The sequence below is a fragment of the Peromyscus eremicus genome, chromosome 5 (genome assembly GCF_949786415.1).
Source record: "Peromyscus eremicus chromosome 5, PerEre_H2_v1, whole genome shotgun sequence".
In the NCBI taxonomy this organism is placed as follows: domain Eukaryota; kingdom Metazoa; phylum Chordata; class Mammalia; order Rodentia; family Cricetidae; genus Peromyscus; species Peromyscus eremicus.
This window is the reverse complement of record NC_081420.1, coordinates 49,712,262-49,727,838: the sequence shown is the minus strand read 5'-3', so window position 1 is coordinate 49,727,838 and position 15,577 is coordinate 49,712,262.

Genomic DNA, 15,577 nt, shown 5'->3' with positions numbered 1-15,577 from the left:
ACTGTACACAGTAAGAATAATCAAGTAAGAAATAGATTCACAATGTCTAGTCCATTAATATTTGACAGATTCAGAGAAAATACTCCATTATCTATCCTATCTTAGTGAGTCCAAAGTTTTGTATCTAATTTACTTTCTATCATAACTGAGGAAGTTTAACTATAACTATTTAATCTTCAACCCCATCAGAGACCCTAGAAGGATATATTACATGAGTAAGCAGGAAGTGCAGAGCAAGCAACTTCCAAAACTATAGAAACAACAGAGACATCTGGCTACCTGGACAGTCACCCCAAGGCTTCTCTGCAATGTTGGGTCATCCATCTTCAGCCTATGGGTCTAGAATATCTGACAGAATTTTTTGTGAAGCAGGAAATTTTGAAGGACTGCCCTACCTGTCTTGGCAAAGTTTGGCAATCACCTTCATTTGTGTCCTACTTGTCCAATTTGGAAAACACTGTCAGCAGTCAAGGCAAAGGCAGTTTCTTGCCCAAATGGCTAGCTTTGTCACATTGAAAACAAACTCCATATGGAGGCTTTTCAATACCCATCATGTCATCCCTTTTTAAAGTAAATTGGTACTTCATGGAGCAGATGTGTCTCACTGTCATGAAAAGCTTTATGTTATTAAAACATTTCAAATGCCATATTCTGTAGGTCTCTGAGTGTTTGAAGACCATCTATCTATTTAAAATATATCTCTATTTGACCTTGAAAACATACCTAATATTAATATAAATTTGATTGTTATAGATGACTGACCAGCTTTCAAGGACTAAAACTTTACATTTTTGAATGAGCTGTATAGGCACAATTCCTTAAGCAAGAATAGAAATGTATATATAGTATGACAAAAATAACCTTAAATTTGTATCAATATACAAAAATCCATACCAATATAAAATATTTGAGCGTAGTAGTTGTTTTTTTTGTTTGAAAGATTTAATAATCTACCCATTCATCCTATCCTTTTTATACCCCCCTTTTTAGAATGACTATTTTCAGAAATTTCCTGGGTCCTGCCAAGCCCCCACAGTCCCATGGCTCACTTATAGAATAATCACTCAGAAGCATATATTAATTATAACTGTTTGGCCATTAGCCCAGGCTTATTACTGACTAGCTCTTACACTTAAATTAACCCATAATTCTTATTTATGTTTATCCATGTGGCTTGGTACCTTTTATCAGTTCTGCCTTGATATCTTGCTTCCTCTGTGTCTGGCCAGTGACCCCTGACTCAGCCCTTTCTCTTCCCAGAATCCTCCTTGTCTGATTACCCTGCCTGTCTACTGGCCAATCAGTGTTTTATTTATCAATCAATCATAGGAACACATATTCATAGCCTACAGAATGACATCCCACAGCAAATCAGAGCCTGGAATCTAATCTCCTTTGTTTAGTTTCTTCCCTGATCATGACCAATAACAACCTGTAACTATACCTCCACATGATAATAAACATCCATAATTCACCAAATGACTAGAAACCACCAGCTCCACCTTTTGAATATTTGGATGTCATGTTCTTAAATTACTCCCTGTTGTCTGAGGTGACAGAATCTTTGGGGGATTAGATCTTTCTATAACTTCCTGTCTTCTAGGATTGTGAGGTATACTTGTAATAGGCTTTATGTTGTACTATGCAAAAAAAAAAACTGTTTCATTTTACTAGAAACATATGCTGGAGCATTGTCAAGATTAATTTATACAGGTATTCCCATAATGGCCATAACTTCTAATAAATGTTTAATGACTGAACCAGCCTTTTCAGATCTCAAAGCATTTGCTCATTGAAATCCTGAATATGTATCTATGGTATGGTGCCCATATTTTAATTTTTCAAACTCTGGGAAATTAAATACATCCATTTGTCAAATTTCATTCCTTTGTGTACCTTTTAGGTTACTTCTTGTAGGTAATGGAGTTTGGTTATACAAAGAACAAGTAGGACACTTGTTGCCAAGTGATAGAAAAATCTTTTTTAAACCTTAGCTATTAAAGTGGTGTTTCCTATGAAAATTTGAGGCTTCTAGCACATTTCCTACCAATAGTTGATCAATTTCATCATTACTTGTGCTAGAGGGCCTGGTAGACCCATATGGTGTCTGATATTTGTTATATACAAGGGATTATTTCTAATTCTGATTATTTCTTGTAATTGAACAAATAACAAAGTCAATTCTAAATCATCTGGAATAAATTCAGCAATTTCAATATGTAAAACTACTCTTTCTGCATATTGAGAGTCAGTAACTATATTAAGAGCTTCAGGAAAATCTAATAATAATATGAGAATAACACATAATTCTGACTTTTGTACAGAATCATAAGGGCTTTGAGCCACTTCACTTATTTTACATGACTTATAACCTGCCTCTTCTGATTTATGTGCATTAGTATAGAATGTAGGGGCTCCAGAAATTGGTGTCCCTCATACCATGTGAGGAAAAATCTAATTAATTTGTTTTATAAGCCAAAGTCTCTTGCTTTGGGGTTATTTGTTGCTAATCTCTCCCCCCCAAAAAAAATTACTGCAAGCTCTTTGCCAATACTCATTTTCTGCCCATAATGAGGAAATGTCAGCATTAGTAAAAGGTACCACAATTTCTGCCAGGCCTATTCTTGATAATTGACAAAGTCTCAATTTTCCTTTCATGATCAATTCAGAATACTTTTCTGCATAGGTTGTTAAAATCTTACTCTGTTTCTAAAATAATATCTTATCTCTGCATAAGAATTCCTGTGGGAAAATATGTAGAAGACAAAATAATCAGAATACAATCAAGCTCTGGATCAAAATGATCAACATTTGCATCCTGTAATTTCTTTTCTACCAAAGCCAATTCTTTCTCAGCTTCAGCTGATAATTTTCTTGGGCTACCTAAGGCCTTATCACCTGGTAAGGTTTGAAATAAATTATTTAGTTTTTGAGTTGTTAATCCAAGTGTGGGCCATAGTCAGTTAATATCTCCCCGCAATTTTTGAAAATTGTTGAGTTCATAATTGATTTCTCTTGATTTGTACTTTCTAGGGTTGATTTTTTTGTAAACCCATCCCATATCCTAACTAATTAATAGACTCTCCTCTTTGTATTTTTTCAGGAGCAATTTTTAATCCCCAACAAGGCAAAATTTTCTTCTTCAAACATTTTTCTAAGGTGTCTGCATCAGAATCAGCTAGTAAGATATAATCCATATAATGATAGATTATAAATTGAGGAAACTGTTTACAAAGTATTTCCAATGGCTCTATTACAAAATATTGACACAAAGTCAGGCTGTTTAACATCCCTTGTGGAAGAACTTTCCACTGATACCTTTTAACATTCTGAGGATTGTTGTAAGTAGGCACAATGAAGGCAAATTTTTCTCTGTCCTGTTCTTCTAATGGTATAATGAAAAAGCAGTCTTTTAAATCGTTCACTATAATCAACCATCCTTTAGGTAATAAAGGAGGTAAGGGAATTCCAGACTGTAAAGTGCCCATTGGCTGAATCACCTTACTTATGACCATTAATCTGTTAACATTCTCCATTTTTTAGATTTCCTTTTAATAACAAATATAGGAGAATTTCAAAGACTGGTTGATTCTTCAATATGTTGAGCATTTACCTGCTTCTGTACCAGCTGTTCTAATGCATATATATATATATATATATATATATATATATATATATATTCCCCTTTAAGAATTCCCAGGTGTCTCACCAGATCTGCTGACAATGACAGCAGAAGGTGAAGGTGAATCTGTATGAGGGTAGCCAGCTGTGGTGGCGGAGACTTGGTGGGTGGACAGGCAGCTGGACTGGCTCCACTTGTTCCGGTGCTTGTGCCAGGTCCTGAAGGAATGGTCTGAGAGGGAAGTGCCAGGTGTTCCTGGAAGCTGGCCCAGGTACTTGTGCAGGGATGCACTGGGAGGGGGAGTGAGAGGTCTGAGATGTGGACTGAAGGGGAAAATGGGCAAGAGAAGCCTGCTCAGTTATGATATGATGTGGGTGACAGGGTCAGCGATGAGTGGCTGGTTTAAGTGGCTGCAGAGCCTGTGGATGGCTGCACTTGCCCATTTGGGTGCCTGGGCACATAGGTGTTGCTGGGGGTGGGGATCACAACAGGAAAAGGCTCCTGGTAGAACCAAAGTGAGAGGAAGTGGAGGCTTTAAAAGTCACCATGTGATTTTGACCCATGTTGGACACCAGTTATTGTGGCTTCTTTTAATGTTTTATTATTCAGTAGAGCTTGGGAATCAATATTAGGGAATAAACCTGATTGATCCACAGAGTGACAAAAAAAGAAAAAAAAGAAGGATCACCTCACCCTCTTCTCCACCTTCCCCTATGGAAAAGACCATGCATCTTTCAAGCCCCTCCTTATTATCTCTGTGTCCCTCTAACTCCTCTGAATCAGCCAGAAAACTCTGTGGTTCCTTCCATTGGAAGTCTTGTAGTGAAAACATAAAAATATCTCTTGCAACATAGTTGTACACTGTGTAGCCAATAACTCCAGGCTTACTCTAAGACACACACCTAAGAGACTTTTCCCCCACAGGGGAAAAAAAACCTTGTTTTTCATAGAAAAACTTGCCCTGCATCTCATTGTCATTTTAAAGTGGGATCCCAGACTCACTGGTGGTCAAGGCTGATGATATGACTGGGATCTTTCTAGGGGTAGGGAAGTAGCAGGGGCTACTCTGTTTATGTTTTGCAGTTTCTGCTGCATGGCTCTTGCAGCCACTATTTTCCCTTTATGACAAGCTATCCAAGCTTGGACATTTTCTTGACTTTATGGTTTCTCCCAGGACTGGGGGATAGGTGTAAATTAAATTTATGTTCTGGGCATAGTTACAAGTGGGAGTTGAGTGGCAGGGATGGGAGGGCTTAAAATGGGTTGGGAGTTATATGGAGGAGGGGCATTGGACCATTCTCCATTCTGCCTTATGAGGCTATTTAACTCAGTTTATATATTAAAATTGAAGCTTTCAAATTTGGGCTGGCCGTGGACATTACCCAATGTACATTGAGGCCAGATTGGGGTCAAAAGCTGACCAGGTGTGACTGTTCTGAGGTCTTCCAAATGGAACTCTCTTAGATTAGCCTACAGGTAGGCTAAGGGTGTAGCCTTTGAAACAGACAATTTGGAAGTAATGGTGGATGTGGAACCCAAGTAAAATCAGGTCTCACAGAGCCCATAGAGAGTTCCTAGAACTCTCTACTGGATGAGGCTCCAAGGGGTCATGGAAAACTTCTAGAACTTTTAACAGAGCGAGTCTTAAGACAGGGGGTTTCCCGTGAACCCCCCAGACCTAACCAGGCCACCTTTGAGTTAGGTTCCATGAGTTACCTTGCCCTGACACTTTGGCTGTGTTGGATGCACAGTCTAGTCTAATGGAGAAAGAGCTTCCATCTGGAGGTAAGATTGTGTCAGAGTGAAATGGAGATATGTGGAAGAAGAGAAACATTAGATTTTGTTTTATAAGGAATGGAGAGGTGATGGAGGAGAAAGAAGTTCTTGAGAGTAAGGAATGGGTAAGTCTACCCATCAGACTCTGGTAGGCTTGAATGAACTCAGCGAAGGTGCAGGATAATCACAGTCATCAAATCCAGAGCTGTGGGTGGCTTTCAGGACTTGGGATCACTGGGGAGGGCCCAAGGTCTTAACAAGATGGAAATGGCAGCAAGAGAAAGAAAGGCAAGGCAAAGGAATGGCTGTTTGAAAGAGACAGGGGGTCCTGCAGGTTCACTCGGGGCCCATAACTGGGTTTACACAGAATGGCAATAAAGCTCCCAGAAACAGGCCCTCTCAATGGGACTTGCACCACTCATAGGCAGAGGCCACAAAGACCAGAGGTCCCAGGTCCCAGGTCTCAGGTAGACTGATGACAGTTTAGCCTATACGGTGAGCTTGACAGGTCTTTCTGCTCCCAAGAGAATGCATCCCAAGATTAGAAAAGGACAGTAAGAATATCAAAAGGTCCTATAAAGAAGGCTTGGAGCCACCAGGTGGGGTCTGGGGCTACAGCTGTCCTTTCAGGTTTTGGCACCAAATGTTAGATTTCTGAGATGGCTTAGAGAGACAGAAAGCAGAAATAGACCAGTCTGGCCTCAGCAGAAGAGACTGTTTATTTCAAAACAATGAAGGACACTCTCCCATGGGAAAGGGGTGCCTGTGAATGGGAAAGAGGATTCTTGGGGTTTTCGTAGGAGTTTAGGGAATGGGAAGCTGAATGCAACTTCTGGGTCTATGAGCAAGTCTATAGTTTCTCCTTGCTTGTACTGTCTGTTCCATCAAGACAAGTTATTTTGGGAGACAGGCTGACCACTGATAATGGTTTGATCAAGGCCAGCTATAACCTCATAAGAATTCTATTTTTACAACCAAGGCACTCTATCAAGAAGCCTGTAAAATAAATAAAGTGTCTGTTTCATTTGAACTGTGTGGGGTATTATGTCAGTTAAATTTATTTTTAATTGTATTCATTATTATATGGTTGAGTGGGTGTACATGCATGGTGTGCACTTGGAGGACAGAGGACAAATTTGGGGAGTTGATAAAGGATGTCAAAAGATTAATTTACCATTTATTATCAGTAAAAATCCCTGCACAAACACCACACGACAGAATGGGGAATCTGAACAGAGTCACCAGTCACTGCTGCTGTTGCCGCCATGCCTTCCTCATTCGAAAGGGCCACTCATCCCTCAGCTCCACCTTTTCTTTCCATCACATCCATTTCCAATGAAAACTCCGCCTCTTGGACAAAGACACTCCTTTCAATTAGCTGGCAGACTGGTGACAGAATTCCTGTAACGTGAGGTTGCTTCTCTCCTACCTTGACATGGCTTCTCGAGATGGAACTCAGGTCATCAGGTTTTTTCCAGAATTGCCTGAGCTAGCTGAGCTATCTCCCTGCCCCATGTATTAGTGACCTTTATGTCACTTTCATTAAATACCTGACAGAAGCCACTTAACTGAGGAGTTCATGGGATACAGCCTATTTCTGTATGGCACCCAAGACTGAATCTTTTACAGCAGTAGACAAGTGAGGCAGTGGCTTCCTCATATCCTGGTCCAGCAAGAAGCAGACAGTCACACCAGAAGCATTGCCATGCTGTCACCTCCATGGCCTGTGTCCCACCAGCCAGCCAAAGGCTCTACAATCTGACAGCCTCCACAAACGTCACCACCAGCTAGAGACAAGTTCAAAGCTGAGTACACATACAAGAGCTTGTGGGGACATTTCAAACTGTCCCATGTAAGCATGAGGTTTTACAGTATCAATAGATACAGTAGCCCCTGAAAAACACTACAACACATGGCTTCCTTTAACATAGTACCTGAAACTCAGAAGGCAATCTTTTTACATGAACATAGACATAGAAAATTATTAGGAATTATAGAAGTCTTGCTGAATTAGTAGGAAGAAAATATATTATCCATTCTGTGAGGTACTGCTAGCAGATTGGAAATGTCTGGTGACTCATGCAAAACTCTGCGTGTGTCCCCATCTATTAGAAAATAAGCATTTCTGGGTCAGTGAGATGGCTCTACAGGGAGTGGTCCTTGCTTCCAAGTCTAATGACCAGAGTTCAATTCTCAGGAACCACAAAGTAAAAGGAGAAAAATTACCCCCTGCAAGTTGTCTTCTGACTTCCAAACACACATACACACACTCACATACACACACCACACACAAACACATGCATAACCCACACATATATGTGCATACACACACACACACACACACACACACACACACACACACACACATATATATATATATATATATATATATATATATATATATATGAACCATTTATTTCTTCCCAAATTTATACAAACATTTTAGGAGCGTAAAGTGTGATGATTTTTTTTTTTTTTTGGTTTTTCGAGACAGGGTTTCTCTGTGTAGCTTTGCGCCTTTCCTGGAACTCACTTGGTAGTCCAGGCTGGCCTCGAACTCACAGAGATCCGCCTCGCTCTGCCTCCCGAGTGCTGGGATTAAAGGCGTGCGCCACCACCGCCCGGCCAAGTGTGATGATTTTTATTTTCAACTATAACCAAAGTATTTATTAATTGAATTGTACTGAGTTCACTTATTTGGCTATCTATCTAATGAATGGTATGATTTTTAATCTAATATTTCCAATCATTAGATTATAGAAGAAAAACGCAATAAAACATTTTTGTATTTTCTAATACCTTCATAAGTCACTTTGAGGACTGAGAAGATGGCTCTGAGGATATAATGTCTATCATGCAGGCCTGAGGACATTGGTTTGCAAATGCGGCACCCACATAAAAAGCTGGATGAAATGGGGTGTAACCTCGGGGCTGAAAGTCAGGGACAGGAGGATTCTGGGTGCTTGCTGGCCAGCTACTCTAGCTGAAAAAGTAAACTCCAAGTTCAGTGAGAGACCCTGTCCCCAAATAAAAATAAAGTGGAGAGTAGCAGAGGAAGACACCTGGTGTCAACCTGTGACCTCCACATGCACACATCTGGACAGGTGCACCCTCACACACACATACACTCACATTCATATTCTACACAAACACACACTCATAAATAAATAAAGACATAAATAACATTTAAGGAAATCTCTGCCAGAAGAGTAGCTTTTATGTAATGGTTCACACATAGGACAATCTGCTAACAGAAAATAAAATTATATTTTATCTTTAATTTGAATTTAATACTTTCCAGCAGAAAATTTATTTTGCTCTTTCTCTCTAATACACACACATATAGTTGTAATTAGGGACTAAATTATAATTTTTCTTTCTGATTTTGATGCAAAGCTCCTTGCTCTGGGAAGTATGAAAATGCCTCAGCTAGAATATCCTGGGGAGAGTGTCCCTCAACACTGTTTTTGAAGGCTCATTTTGCCAATGATTACTATTTATATACACAAAATAGAGGCTTCACTTCATCCAGGAAGAAGCATTTGGAAAGTATCTTTTTTTTGCTATTAGTGGAATGGGAGTTATAAAACAATTAATTATCTGGGCACTCAGCAAGTTATGTTCTGAAGTTATAGAATCCTTATTATAAACACTAGGCAAAAGAGGTATAAGAACTGAATAAAATGTTAACACATTTAAATATAGCCCCTGCCTTCATATTTACCTCAAACTGTAACCAAAAGTCAAATACACAACTGTATGACTGCAGAAGTCAGGCTAAGCGTTGTGGGGAGAGGAACAGAAAGAGGCTAGAGTAAAGACAAGATGTGTCCAGTGTCCCCAGTGTGAAGACAGGAATAGCTGGTGATAGGTGTCTGAGAAGCTCCATTACCTACCCAACAGTGGGATGTGCTAAGATGGAATTCATGGAGCCAGGGAATGACACTGTTACCACCGTTGGAAATCCAAAGCACTCAGAGAAGACAAACATACCACCAAGGGCAAATGTGGCTGCTGGACAATGCTTTTTTTCATTTATTTATTCATTCATTTATGTTGCAATAGAAAGAGTCACATTAGAAAGAGTCACAGGTTTCCTGTGGCATTTTCGTACACACCTGGTTTTGGTTTATCCTCAACCCACCCTACATCCCCATCTATCTTGTCCTTCTCTGCATCTGCTGGAGCCCTGTTTCCTGAGATGACCTGTAGTCTCTAAAATCCCCCTTTTCCACTTTCACATCACATATGTTCCATTACCTTACCAGGTCCCTTCTTTAAAGCTTATCTCCTCATATCTCCAGGATGTCTTCCCAGGTTGTTCACTGCTACTCACATTTGCTTCCACTTTGATACACATATGTAACAATTCCAGACAGGAACAAATGAAATGTTTAAATTTTTGGATGGCAAAGTGTTATGAAAAATATTTTTTTGTTTTTTGTTTTTATCTTTATCTTTATTTTTATTGTTTATTAAGTTTTTATAGTAATGGGTTTAATCATGACATTTTCATATTATTGCACTTTTTAAATTTTCACCCCCATTACCCTCTTTTATCTACTCCCCCTTCTTCTGCTTCCTTTCTCCCAAATACTCCCCACTCTGCTTTCATTGAGAAAAATAGATACAGAACTAGTCACATATAAAAGAGGATTAGCATATATGATATTTGTTTTTCTTAGTCTGTCTTATTTCCCTTAACACAGTGCTCTCCAGTTCCATTCATTTTCCTAACAATGGCACAATTTTGTTTTTCTTTATGGCTGGATAAATTCTCACTTTGTATATGTACATTATTTTTTTATCCATTCACCCATTGGTGGATATCTAGCCTTGTTCCATAACTTGGATGTTGTAAATAGTGCCATACTATGCATAGATTTGAAGGGATCTCTGTAGCATGCTGACTTTGATTCCTTTGAGCATATAGGCAAGAATGGTATAGCTGGATCAAATAGTAATTTTAGTTTTAGTTTTTTAAAAATTTCATTTATTTATTTATTTTACATTCTTACTGCAGTTTCCCCTCCCTCCTCTCCTACCATTCTTTCACCCCATCTCCCTGCACTACCGCCAATCTACACCTTCTCTGTTTTTGTTCAGAAAGTGGCAAGCTTCCCATAGGTATCAACAAAGCATGGCATATGAAGTTCTAGTAAGAGTAAGCACCTCCCCTTGTATTAAAGCTGATAAAGGATATTAGGAACATATCTAAATATAATAAACTCAATATATAGCAAACCAACAGCCAACATCAAATTAAATGGAGAGAAACTCAAAGCAATTCCACTAAAACCAGGAGCAAGACAAAGCTGTCCACTGTCTCCATCTCTATTCTATGTAGTACTCAAAGTTCTAGCTAGAGCAATAAGACAACAAAAGGAGATTAAGGGGATACAAATTGGAAAAGAAGAAATCAAAGTATCACTACTTGGGGATGACATGATAGTATACATAAGAGACCCCCAAAATTCTAATAGGGAACTCCTACAGTTTTAGTGAAGTGGCTGGATATAAGATTAACTAAAAAATGAAAAATCATTAGCCCTGATAAAGGGCTGAGAAAGAAATCAGGGAAATAACACCCTTCACAATAGCCACAAATAATATAAAATATCTTGGAGTAACTCTAATGAAGCAAGTGAAAGACCTGTATGACAAGAACTTTAAGTCTTTGAAGAAAGAAATTGAAGAAGATAGCAGAAGATGGAAAGATCTCCCATGCTTATGGATCAGTAGGATTAACATAGTAAAAATGACCATCTTACCAAAATCAATCTACAGATTCAATGCAATCCCCATCAAAATTCCAACACAATTCTTTACAGACCTTGACAAAAACAATAATCAACTTCATGTAGAAAAACAAAAATTAAAAAAAAAACATAGTAGCTAAAACAATCCTGTACAAGTGCTCTAGCTCATGTAATTAAACCTAAATTTGATTCTTTTTATTAATTTAATTAAAACATTTTTTAAGAATTTCACACATAAGTAATATATTTACAAAATTTCTATCCCACTTTCTCTTCTGCAACTTCTCCTATTCCCCCAACAACTCTCAAATTCATGACCAACAAGATGACTTATTTTTAATTATTATGTATTTATTTATAGATATGTATATAGAGATACAACCTCCTGAGTTAATTTAGTATTGCTTGTGTGTATATGTATATATGTTTAAAGCTGACTTCTATTGGAGAAGACTGATTATTCCTACCTCAACAGTCATTAATTGCTTGTACCTAGGGGTGAGGCCTTGTGAAGTTTCTCTCATCTATATTCATTGACATGTCAACTGTTGTTGACATTGTACAAGTTTTGTTTAGACAACCATATTGTTGATATTTCATGAGTGTGCTTGGCTGACATATCTAGGAGACACTACTTAATAGCAGATTCCCTGGTCCTCTTTCTCTTATAATCTTCCCTGTTTCTTTTTCCAAGATGTTCCTTGAGCTTTAGGTATGGGAGTTATAGTACAGACATAGTAGCTCTGATTCTTGACAAACAAGCACACACAAAATACTCTGGTAATATTGAGACAAATTTGAGAGGCTTGCTTGAACTCCACTAGAACAAAGAGGAAGAAGAGAGTGGAAGCCTGAAGCTCTAAGACAACCTCCCTTGTCCAGTACTAACCCAAGACCAGAAGTGGCTTTGCTCATTAATGTAGATGCCATGATCACTGAGGTGAGGATTGAGTATGGTAGATACCCAAGCTGAGGAGTTTCTGATGGCAGGTTATATGGGGATCAGGCTGTGAAATCTGATCCCTACCTGTGTTCTGAATCTATGGAGAATAGGCTACATTGAGTGTGGAGGTTGTCTCTTATTCTGTATTCCACAGACTAAGAGTGGGAATGTTGTCAATCATCCATAATCAACCTGTACTTCAAGGGAAATTGAAATTTCTGTCTTCTTGTTCTGCTCCCATGAGGCAGCCTCGATGAGGGTGTGATGGTTCCAATTCCTTGTTTCTGCTTTTAATAAATACTCATCTATAAATGTAAAAACATAGCAGTTCCTTTCTATGTTGAATTCTTTTAATTAAAATAGAAAAAAAAGCAATGTTTAAAGGTCATGGTGAGTATACCATTAACAAATAGATTTTCAAAAAGGCCAGTCTCAGTGTTTCATCAGTAACTAAGTATGCTAGAGCCTCACTCTTAAGATTGAACTGAGAAGAAAATTTGACAGTATCCAAGGCTGCTCTATGGTGATATTTTATTTGTACTGAAATGTGATTTTATTTGTATGTTAATCAATAAAGTTGCCTGAGGGTCAGAGCTAATAGCAAGCCATCACAAAAGCTGGGCGGTGGTGGTGCAGGTGCACGCCTTTAATTCCAGCACTTGGTAGGCAGAGCTAGGTAGATCTCTGTGTGTTCGAGGATACATCCAGCATTGGAGACACATGCCTTTAGTTTCAATACCAACCATAGAAGACCTGGAGGTCTGTACAAATAGGCAGTGATGAGGCGGTCATGTGGTTGGGTTTACAACCAATGAGAAGGCAGAACAGAAAGTCTTTATAAAGACAAACACACAGGAAGTAGTTCTCTTTCGGAGAGGTAGGACCACCGTGATAGTGAAGGGTAAGGTTTTTAGCTCTTAGCTATTGCGCTGACCTCTTGGCTTTTATCTCTGTATTGGCTCTGTGTTTCTTATTTAATAAGACGGTTGGTTACTTCTACACTGCTCCATCTGAGAAGGTTAATGTACTGTGTGACTGGTCAATTTAACACAAAAAGCTAAGAAAGTGTATAGGTATTATCCAGGAAGATGGCATCTCTGTAACATAAACAAACATTAAAAAGATGAACCTCCTCAGTGGGCTGGAGAGATGGCTCAGTGGTTGAGAGCACTTGCTACACTTACAGAGGACCTAAGTTCAGTTCCCAGCATCCACATCAAGATGGCTCAAAACATCCTGTAACTCCAACTCCTGAGGATGTGGGTGCCCTCTTTTGGCCTACACAAGTGCAGCACTCATGTGCACAGACACACACACACACATCCATAATTGAAAAATAACTTTTAAATAAGTGAATCTTTCACCTGTGGACTACAGGTGATGTTAGTAAGGCTCTGTGATTCCTCCAAATCTTTAGATAATTGCTTACTTGTAAGAAAACTACCAAGTAATACAATTTATATCTACCTGAAGAATATTCCCAGAGGCCTTTAAACTATGCATATGTGACTAATTGGAAGAAAGCTGTCTGCATATTATAAAATGTATACAAGCAATGAGATTTAAATGATTGTGTAAGAACGTGGTCCTATGAAAATTCTGTTTAGTTGTATAGTTCAAATAAACTCACTCACTGTGTGTTAATGCTGTCCTTAGCTATTGGTTGCATATTATGACTATTCACACCAATACCATCTTCACAGGGAATTTTCCTCAAAAAGCAATATTTAAAATATAGATCTTCTAATTAATTTTTTGTTCAATTTTAATTTTTTGTTTAGTAGTTTTGTTTGTTTACATAATGAATTTTAGTCATTTTAGCAACATTTCTTGAGTCATTTGAAAGTCTGGTGCTACAAGATCCTGTCAAAGTGTGGGGCATAACTGTGTCTCCCTGAATTTGTAATTATTAGTAACATGATGGGCTTGTAATTGGTAGAGTGATAACTTAGTTTATAACGATTATTTTACTTTTTCTTATGTATGTATGTCATTGTGGGGCTATATGCATATGAATTCACTGCCTACAAAGATTAGAAGAGGGTGTTAGGTCCCCTTGAGCTGGAGCATGGTAGTTGTAAACCACCATGAGGGTGCTAGGAACTGGACTCAGGTCCTCTAGAAGAACACCAAGCACTTTTATCTACTAAACCTTCTCTCCAGCTTAACAGCTAAGATTTTAATGCTTAGGTATTATCCTGAAAGTTTTTCATGCATTAAAATGTTTTAAAATGCATTTAATATAAAAATGAATAAAAATGCTAAAGACTTTCACAGATCAAAAGTGACATAAACAAGAGGTATGATTGTATTCTGATTTGAGAGGATTGTTCTATTAAAATAACTTAGAATATTAACAGAACCCAATTTGGTTAGAAATAGTCTTATTAATTTATACATCAAATATTCATGGAATGGCTATATACCATACACTTACAGTGTCTAGCTTGGAGAAATATGTAAATGGCAACATCTTCCCACACTATAAATTATGTAAGAACTTACACTTATAATATGTAAGTTTTGATGTTAATTTGCATATATTAAAAGAGTAATTACATGTCATTAACTTGGGAAGATTTTAGAGGTTAGGTCAGGGTTTTGTGTGTGTTGTTTTTAGTGTCTCCTCTTTTTAAGTTAACTGAGGTGGCAATTATCACAGACAATAGAAGAATATTTCTCCCTAACTATTGTGGTTAGGCTAGTATTGCCAAGGGATAGAATCTGTAATCATTCAGGAGACTGTCCTCTTTAAAGGCTGGTAGGCAGATATGTTAATTGCATTTCAAAGACCCATCCACTATGGCAAGGAGCGGGGGGGGGGGGGGGGAGTTGCCTGGCTGGGATCCTGGACTACACAAATGGTGACAGGGAGCTGAGCAGCAGCATGCTTCATGCTCTCTGCTTCCTGATTGTGGAAGTGATGTGATCAGTGGCTCTAAGCTTATGTTTCTTTGACTTCGACACACTGTCCCTTGAAATCTCCCTAAATAGTTTTTATCAGAGTATCATAGCAATGGGAAAAGAAACTAAGACACTAAAACCATATGGGTTATGTGGGAATGGCAATTTCAGGAAACAATGTTGCATATTTAATATGGACTTTCCCCCTTCCTCACTAATGAGCTAGTTTCTACTTTTGCTCTGTTGATTTTACTGTAGTCATTGCTCTCCAACTCTCAGTATTAAGCTTGTAAAACTAGAAATACTGTCTTTAAAATAATTCTGTACCAAATTATTACTACAAATTTATTATGTTTGAATGATCTAAAACCATTCAAATGCAAGCATTGAGCTAAATACATCTTTCCCACCTTGCTTTGTGTGATGAGTTCAGTTATTTTTCTATAGTTTCCCTGTATGGTTTTAGACTTAACACCCTGTAGTAACTCCTAAGAACAAGACATTTGCCAACAACTATTGTGCAATGACTATGTTGTCCTCAAGAATACAATTCTGTAAAATCATTAAGTAATT